Here is a 10000-nt window from a genome sequence, read left to right on the forward strand (position 1 = left end):
CTCAGATAGGTCACGAGGCCCATAAAGAACCAGCCCTTCATGCCATCACTCCATCCATCTATACCTCCATCAGCAGATGGAGGTATAGATGGATGGAGGGAGAAGAGAAGAAGGTCTTCTGGGAGGAAGAGTCAACACAACACAGCAGAAGCAGCTTTAATCCTCCAAAACATAAAATCAACCTCCCAAATGCTGAAGTTACTGTTCCTGAGAGATGATTCAAGCTGCAAACACCTGCAGAGTCTGGGCACACACACACACGCACACACACGCACGCACACACACACACACACACACACACACACACACACACACACACTCCAGCCTGCAGACATCATTTAGTGGTGTGTTCAGAAAGTGTTTTGGATGTGTAACACTAGAGATGACAAGCAGAGATGTAGGAAAACAAAGTACTGTCCAGGGGTGTGTGTGTGTGTGTGTGTGTGTGTGTGTGTTATGACCCTAGGCAGGTCTAGATGGATGGATGTTCTGACCTCCCTACAGGAGTGCAGGCATGCTTATTTACACAGAGCACCCTTAGGTGTGTGTGTGTCTGTGTGTGTGTGTAGATAGGTGAGTGTCCCATACGTGTGTGTGTGTGTGTAGATAGGTGTGTGTCCCATATGTGTGTGTGTGTGTGTAGATAGGTGTGTGTCCCATATGTGTGTGTGTGTGTGTAGATAGGTGAGTGTCCCATACGTGTGTGTGTGTGTAGATAGGTGTGTGTCCCATATGTGTGTGTGTGTGTGTGTGTAGATAGGTGTGTGTCCCATACGTGTGTGTGTGTGTGTAGATAGGTGAGTGTCCCATACGTGTGTGTGTGTGTGTAGATAGGTGTGTGTCCCATACGTGAGTGTGTGTGTGTGTGTGTAGATAGGTGTGTGTCCCAAACGTGTGTGTGTGTGTGTGTAGATAGGTGTGTGTCCCATACGTGTGTGTGTGTGTGTGTAGATAGGTGTGTGTCCCATACGTGAGTGTGTGTGTGTGTGTGTAGATAAGTGTGTGTCCCATACGTGTGTGTGTGTGTGTGTGTGTGTGTGTAGATAGGTGTGTGTCCCATACGTGTGTGTGTGTGTGTAGATAGGTGTGTGTCCCATACGTGTGTGTGTGTGTGTAGATAGGTGTGTGTCCCATACGTGTGTGTGTGTGTGTAGATAGGTGTGTGTCCCATGAGGCTCCCAACATCAGCAGAGATCACAGTCTCAGTTAAACGAAGCAGGATGAAATCAGATGCAATTGAAAACAAACCTGCCTCAAAGTCGTCAGCTCATCTCAGAACGATCACAATAGTTTTGTAGTTCACAGACGGTTGTTGTTGTTGTTTTTCTTTTCTTGAACTCCAGCAGCAACTGTGGCAGAGAAGGTGAGGATACACACTGGTGAGACCTGAGAAGGTGAACAGACCAGCAACGTGTCTGAGGGCTGCCGGGATCGGACTGACTGACCCACGACTGACTGACCCACTGACTGACCGACTGACTGACTGACCGACCGACTGACCGACTGACTGACCCACGACTGACTGACCCACTGACTGACCGACTGACCGACTGACCCACCAACTGACTGACTGACTGACCCACCAACTGACTGACTGACTGACCCACCAACTGACTGACCGACCGACTGACCGACTGACTGACCCACCAACTGACTGACTGACTGACCCACCCACCAACTGACTGACCCACCGACTGACCCACCAACTGACTGATTGACTGACCCACCCACCAACTGACTGACCCACCCACCGACTGACCCACCCACCAACTGACTGACCCACCGACTGACCCACCAACTGACTGACTGACTGACCCACCCACCAACTGACTGACCCACCGACTGACCGACCCACCAACTGACTGACTGACTGACCCACCCACCAACTGACTGACCAACCAACTGACTGACCCACCGACTGACTGACCAACCAACTGACTGACCCACCCACTGACTGACTCACCCACTGACTGACCCACTGACTGACCCACCCACTGACTGACCCACCCACCCACTGACCCACCCACTGACTGGCCCACTGACTGGCCCACTGACTGGCCCACTGACTGGCCCACCCACTGACTGACCCACCCACCCACTGACTCACCCACTGACTGACCCACTGACTGACCCACCCACTGACTGACCCACCCACTGACTGGCCCACTGACTGGCCCACTGACTGGCCCACTGACATCCAGCTGTGCTTCACACTCCTGCTGAAACGTCTGCAGCCTCTTTCATGCTTGTTTCAGTCTTTTAACCCCTGAGGAAGTCTTGGGTCTGTGTCCTCAGTTCGGACCTCTTTAGCCCACATGTGGTCTGTCAGGATCCAGACTCGTGTGTCTGTCTGTAGGGGCGGGGTGGGGGCGGGGGTGGGTGGGGGGGTGGGGGTGGGTGGGGGGGTGCTGCCTGTGTGTTTCCAGCCCTCCAGCAGGGTCATTTCTGTATTGACAACCTGCTTGTCGCTGTCATCCAGAGAACACGTGTAGAAAGGCCGTTCTCATTTAGCCTGATCAGGCCCCCGCAGCCCGGTAACGACCCCCGGCCATTTATAAATCATACTTTAAAGTGGGGGGGCGTCTAAACACTGACTGATAGCAGCATTGATCAGAATAACTCACTCGTGATTCAGACAGCCTTTTAAAAAGTGGAGCCATCAACATTAAACCGCTGGAACAGTGACGTGCTTATGACCACGTTTATAAAGTGCAGCTAATATCAAAGACGCTGATATTAGCTGCAGTTATAATAGCAGTGTCTTTGATATTAGCTGCAGTTATAATAGCAGTGTCTTTGATATTAGCTGCAGTTATAATAGCAGTGTCTTTGATATTAGCTGCAGTTATAATAGCAGTGTCTTTGATATTAGCTGCAGTTATAATAGCAGTGTCTTTGATATTAGCTGCAGTTATAATAGCAGTGTCTTTGATATTAGCTGCAGTTATAATAGCAGTGTCTTTGATATTAGCTGCACTTATAATAGCAGTGTCTTTGATATTAGCTGCAGTTATAATAGTAGTGTCTTTGATATTAGCTGCAGTTATAATAGCAGTGTCTTTGATATTAGCTGCACTTTACAATAGCAGTGTCTTTGATATTAGCTGCAGTTATAATAGCAGTGTCTTTGATATTAGCTGCACTTTATAATAGCAGTGTCTTTGATATTAGCTGCAGTTATAATAGCAGTGTTTTTGATATTAGCTGCACTTTATAATAGCAGTGTCTTTGATATTAGCTTCACTTATAATAGCAGTGTCTTTGATATTAGCTGCACTTTACAATAGCAGTGTCTTTGATATTAGCTGCACTTATAATAGCAGTGTCTTTGATATTAGCTGCACTTTATAATAGCAGTGTCTTTGATATTAGCTGCAGTTATAATAGCAGTGTTTTTGATATTAGCTGCACTTTATAATAGCAGTGTCTTTGATATTAGCTGCAGTTATAATAGCAGTGTCTTTGATATTAGCTGCAGTTATAATAGCAGTGTCTTTGATATTAGCTGCAGTTATAATAGCAGTGTCTTTGATATTAGCTGCAGTTATAATAGCAGTGTTTTTGATATTAGCTGCACTTTATAATAGCAGTGTCTTTGATATTAGCTGCACTTATAATAGCAGTGTCTTTGATATTAGCTGCACTTTACAATAGCAGTGTCTTTGATATTAGCTGCACTTATAATAGCAGTGTCTTTGATATTAGCTGCACTTTATAATAGCAGTGTCTTTGATATTAGCTGCAGTTATAATAGCAGTGTTTTTGATATTAGCTGCACTTTATAATAGCAGTGTCTTTGATATTAGCTGCAGTTATAATAGCAGTGTCTTTGATATTAGCTGCACTTTATAATAGCAGTGTCTTTGATATTAGCTGCAGTTATAATAGCAGTGTCTTTGATATTAGCTGCAGTTATAATAGCAGTGTCTTTGATATTAGCTGCACTTTATAATAGCAGTGTCTTTGATATTAGCTGCACTTATAATAGCAGTGTCTTTGATATTAGCTGCAGTTATAATAGCAGTGTCTTTGATATTAGCTGCACTTTATAATAGCAGTGTCTTTGATATTAGCTGCACTTTATAATAGCAGTGTCTTTGATATTAGCTGCACTTATAATAGCAGTGTCTTTGATATTAGCTGCAGTTATAATAGCAGTGTCTTTGATATTAGCTGCAGTTATAATAGCAGTGTCTTTGATATTAGCTGCAGTTATAATAGCAGTGTCTTTGATATTAGCTGCAGTTATAATAGCAGTGTCTTTGATATTCTTTCATCTGTCTGTCGTCTCTCTTTTCCTCAGCAATCTGCTCCCTTCACATCAATCTGCATAAGAACAATCAGCAGCTCATGTTTACTGATTCATCCAATCAGGGCTCAGTTTTCCCCCGAGGTTCATGGACCCAATGTGAGAGTGTGTGTGTGTGTGTGTGTGTGTGTGTGTGTGTGGTGTGTGTGTGTGTGTGCGTGTGTGTGTGTGTGTGTGTGTGGGCCAGACAAAGGGAAGAGAATCCCACCGAGGGTTGAACAGAACATGTTGATCGATCCTCAGCAATTACCAGCCAATCGAAATGTGATTTATTTCCCAGGGAATCATTTCAATATCAAGACGTGTGTGTGTTTGTGTGTCAGTGAGTGTGAGTGTGTGTTTCTGTGAGTGTGTGTCAGTGTGTGTGAGTGTTTGTGTGTCAGTGAGTGTGTGCATGTGTGTGTCTGTGAGTGTGTGTGTGTCAGTGTGTGTGTGTGTTTGTGTGTCAGTGAGTGTGTGTGTGTTTCTGTGAGTGTGTGTGTGTGTCAGTGTGTGTGAGTGTTTGTGTGCAGGGGGTGTGTGTGTGTCAGTGTGTGTGTTTGTGTGTCAGTGAGTGTGTGTCAGTGTGAGTGTTTTTGTCCATGTGTGTGTGTTTGTGTGAGTGTGTTAGTGTATCCGTGTGTGTGTGTGTGAGTGTCCGTGTTTCAGTGTGTGTGTGAATGTGAGTGTGTGTGTGAGTGTGTTAGTGTATCCGTGTGTGTGTGTGTGTGTGTGTCCGTGTCAATAAACTTCCAGTTTACTCGGTCCATTCCTGTCCTTCCCCACTCCCCATCTTTGTGCCCCCCCCCAACGGTTCCCCTGTGAGACCATCATTCTGAGGCCTTGTCAATACGACCATTCAACCAGACAAAAAGACCAACTGACCCATTGAGCCCCCCCCCCACCCCATCAGCCCCCCCCTCTCTCTCCTTGTCCCCCTTTTTTTGCACTTAATTAAGTCACCAAGTGGCTGTCAGGAATAATTTTTAGTGGGGGGGCGTGGTGGACGTGACATTTGATAATATTGCATCTCCACGTTGATTGAAATTGATTTTAGGGGGGGGGGGCACTCTGATCGCTTGACAACTCTCAGCCAATCAGCCCCAAGGACGGCCCCCCGGACCCCTGCATCTTTGGCCCCCGCGAGTCGTATTCCTGCGAGTGATGGCTGCTCCTGAGTGCGAGCGAGCATATGGAGGCACGCCGGGTCGCACGTGGGGCGCCGTCTCAGGGTCACAGAACCGACGCCCACATTTCCCATAAATCACCTGGGCACCGACACGCTGTGTGTATGTAGCCGGGACGTGCGTGTGTGTGTGTGTTCTTGTTTTTGTCACCAAACAGGGACCCTAGGGGGCCTGAACACCTTGTGGGGACCGAGAGGTTTGGAGGGACAGGAAAATGTCCGTCCTGTGAGCTGAGACGGCGCATTTCTGCAGACGGGACTGCGGACGAGGACGTTCCATGCAAATGACTGTTTTAATTGTTGCCTCATTAATGGGGGATTAACGAAAGAACGCCACTCCAAAATCAATCAGGCCAATTAATCCCAATCAGGAGCCCCGTGGTCACGGGGACGGGGTCCCGTCAGACGTCCCTCCGCTACACTTAATTATCCTCTGCTCTGTTCTATATGTTACAAGTGTTGGAGACGAGAGCGGCCGATTTCAATTGTTTGAAAAGCTGATTTAATTAGTTTTGACCAATTTTGTCGAGTGTGGAACATATTTACTGCTTTTCAATTAGAATTGTCAGTCTGTCAGAAGCTCTTGAACGTTTATCTCACTCACTCTTGTTTATTGTTATTTTAACATGCTTGTTAATGAAAAACTCCCAGTTTGGGTCACATGATGCTGCCGTTCCCGTTAGCAACGCTGGAGCTGGAGGTTGAAAACCAAGCAGGTGAACGATCATTTGATCAGTTTCTCAGACTCACCTGTGTGAGCGCCATGTGTCCAGGACAACCCAGCTGTTGACCTCTGACCCGTGTCTCCTGCCGTCACCGCTGCAGTAATTAGAGGCCATGTGACCCCCCCTCTGCTCACAGACAGGTCACTAACACACACACACACACACACACACCGATACTGATTCATCAAAGGTGACACAAGCTGACGTGAAGCAACAACGGGGACCAAACAGTGCAGGTAAAGACACACCTACATCTTTAATTAGGCTAATTAGCCGTGTCCTCCCTCTCACTGAAGGTCAGTCAGACGCCAGCGTTTCTCTACAGGCGTCACCTGCTGCAGGTGGTTCTGGTGAAGAAGAACGGCGGGAGATCACATGGTTCCACCTTTCTCTCCCTCATTTCCTCTGTGGCTCGTTAACAACACATACAATTAAAGTGTGTGTATCAGTGCCAGAGCCCGACCGTTAGCACCTCAGCCTCCATGTGTTTGGCAGCCAAACCGCTGCTAACTCCGCCCACTTTAACCATGAAAGGCTTCAGCGTCTCCTGGTCAGCCAGGTGAAGATTCTTGGTGCATCTATAGCAGCAAAACTCGACGCGTGCACACACACACGCACACACACACACACACACACAGCCGTGAGGAGTATCTCAGATCTAAATCCTCTTCCCATAATTACTCCCAACAACATGCGAGCTGATTAACTTGTAATTGCTGCTCTGAACGCAGCCTGTCCCAGTCTCCTCGTTAAGGTTATTACTGACTATAATTACCGCTAATGTGCAAAGAGAAACACACACACGCGTGCAGGTGGAGCACCTGTACACACATAAATCAGCAGTTCCAATAAAGGCTGCGAGGACATGGATCTTCTGCTGCAGTCATCATGGTGGACAAACGCGGCTCGTCCTCGTCCCAGAAACTTTATGGGACGAGGACGAGCCGCGTTTGGGAGTGGGGGGTTCCATGATCAGAACCACCAGGTTTGCATTTATTCACAGTGGAACCAGAATTCACTCAGAACAAAAACTCATTTTTGATGATTTCAGTCAAAACCAGATTTAAACACACTCACACACACACACACACACACACACACACACACACTCTCTCTCACACACACACACACACTCACACACACACTCCTGAGCTGGTGTTCTGGATTCCCTGACCCCCCCGCCCCCCCCTCAGCACTAATGCAGATTTGGCTGCACTCTGCCACTTTGTCTTAGTTGGACTCCAAAGCTGCAGATCTGGACGTGCTGTCGAGTCATAAGTGAATTGATTTTTCTTAATTATACTAAGAACAGTAAAGTGGGGTATTTTCTGGAGAATTACCCCGTGATGCACCGGGGGTCAGAGCGTAATCGCTCAACTCTTCCAACCAAAGTTCTTTTCATTTCCTGAGTGAAGCAGATGGACGCGTCCCCTGCCCGTCCCACAGCGGCGATGTGGCGTTCGTGGAGCCGAGCTCCTTTAAAACACCGGAAAAGTAGCAGAAAATCCCTGGCGGAGCAAATCTTTTAAAGCGCCGCAGCTCCCGTTTCCAGCAGTTAAAGACAGAAGATCAAAGCAGGACATTTAAGCAGCTTTCAGAAGTGAGACAGACGGAGAGGAGGAGGAGCTGCTGGGGGGGGGGGGTGTGTGTGCCATGCTGCGCCGCACCGCCGTGCTGCGCCGCTATGCTGCGCTGCGCCGTCGTGCTGCGCCGCCAAGCTGCGCCGCACCACCATGCTACACTGCTATGCTGCACCGCCATGCTGCGCTGCACCGCCATGCTGCGCTGCACTGCGCCGCCAAGCTGCACTGCACCGCCATGCTGCGCTGCACTGCGCCGCCAAGCTGCGCCGCACCACCATGCTACGCTGCTATGCTGCACCGCCATGCTGCGCTGCGACGCCGTGCTGCGCTGCAACGAAGGAGCAGAGCAGCAACACACAAACGAGGCTTCTGTCATTGATGCTCCTCCTTCTGGAGCGCAGCTGCCCTCAATAACAACAATAACAACAACAGTAACAACAATCATAATCACATCTGCACATTATTGCTGCCGTTTCAGTTGCTTTTATGAACCTCAGTAACATCTGTTTTATCTCTGGATGCACATCTGTACAGTCTCAATACATCTCTCTAGATGTACAGAATATCGTTATCATCATCCATCTCTCTGTACACACACGCACACACACACACCCACGCACACACACATACACACACACGCACACACACACACCCACGCACACACACATACACACACACACACACACACACACACACAGCTTCTCTTTGTCTCAGCTTACAATGGAAAGAGTGTTTGTCTCAACTTCAACTTGTGTGTTGTTGTGCTGGTGTGTGCTGCTGATTCCTGAGGTGTCGATACTTCACATCAAACACACTCGTACACACACGCTGCTGTGTAGCACCTGTGGCGCCGCTGCCACAGGTGCTACACAGAGTCACACGGCTCTGAGAGCTCTCAGAAGCCATTCAATTAATAGGCTGACACATGCAAACACACTTGAAGGCATCATGCAGCTACTCACCAATCACCTAATCCCCAGGTGACATCACACACACACACACACACTGTTACACTTCTAGATTCAATTAAGCCAAACTAAAATAGTTCTTTTGATGTGGGGATTGGACAGCAACACACACACCTGATGCTAGCAGCAACACTGGCACCATTGTGTCCGACACAATGCTCACATCATCTGGCCAGCGGTAAGAACAGTTTTCAAAGGCACAGCACACACGCGGGGCAGCAATCCAATCATCGGTGTGTGTGCGTGTGTGTGTGTGTGTGTGTGTCTTCAGGCCTGGCTCGAGTGTGTTGCTGCTGTGGATGCAAATTTCATCTTCAGGAGCTGTTCTTCACGTCTCAGAAGGAGGCTCCTCGTCACACAGCCACACAGCCATCGAGCATGCTAGCGAGCCTTTAGCATCGCTCTCTCGTAGCTTTGAACGCTAACGGTCTGTTTCAGCACAGCTGATTTTCTTTTGGGTCTGAAGAGACGATTCAACACGAACTCTGATGCGTTTGCTGCAGCAGAGCTTCATCTGAAGCCCCGAAAACAGAGCGCAGATGAAGCTCCGCCTCCTGCCGCAGCCGCCGCTCCCCCATCCCAACCCACAGGTTCCTCAGCGCACGTTTGGCTGCATCTGTTTATCCTGCGATGAAAGTTCGGAGCAGCACCGTTCGGAGCAGCACCGTTCGGAGCAGCACCGTTCGGAGCAGCACCGTGTCCAGAAAATGACATTTTTGATTGTGACGCTTGTTTTGTGTCTCGCACATGAAGATACGAGTGAGGTTAAAGTGGCAAAGCTCATCCCACCGCAGTCGGGCCCTAAAGAGACATTTCCCCTCCTCCCTGTGTGTGTGTGTGTGTGTGTGTGTGTGTGAATAGGAATTCATTGGGCCACCTTCTGAAAATTAAATGCTTTTGCTCGACCAGATTGCTTTAGGTTTCTGTCATGTTGCTGTGAATGAGATGGTTTATTTGATAGATATGAGAACTGACAGGAGAGCACACACACACACACACACACACACACACACACGCGCACACACACACACACACATACACTCTCTCACACACACACACCCACACACAGACACAAACACACACACCCACATACACTCTCTCACACACACACACTTACACAGACGCGCGCACACACACAAAAGCAGGCACACACAGACACACACACAGACACACTCACACACACAAGCAGACACACACACACACACACTCACACACACACTGTATAAAAAACTTTTCTTTTGTGTTTTTAA

At 48.3% G+C, this 10000-nt stretch overlaps 1 long non-coding RNA gene across 1 annotated transcript; it reads left to right on the top strand.

The window, feature by feature from the left end:
* The first annotated feature begins 4251 nt into the window (after positions 1 to 4251).
* Positions 4252 to 6721, top strand: LOC115250199 (uncharacterized). The gene is made up of 3 exons (XR_003888788.1): positions 4252 to 4408; positions 6126 to 6339; positions 6496 to 6721. It is a non-coding gene; the product is annotated as an uncharacterized lncRNA (long non-coding RNA).
* Positions 6722 to 10000: the final 3279 nt, after the last annotated feature.

Source organism: Takifugu rubripes, chromosome 6 (assembly GCF_901000725.2).
Source record: "Takifugu rubripes chromosome 6, fTakRub1.2, whole genome shotgun sequence".
NCBI classification, from domain to species: domain Eukaryota; kingdom Metazoa; phylum Chordata; class Actinopteri; order Tetraodontiformes; family Tetraodontidae; genus Takifugu; species Takifugu rubripes.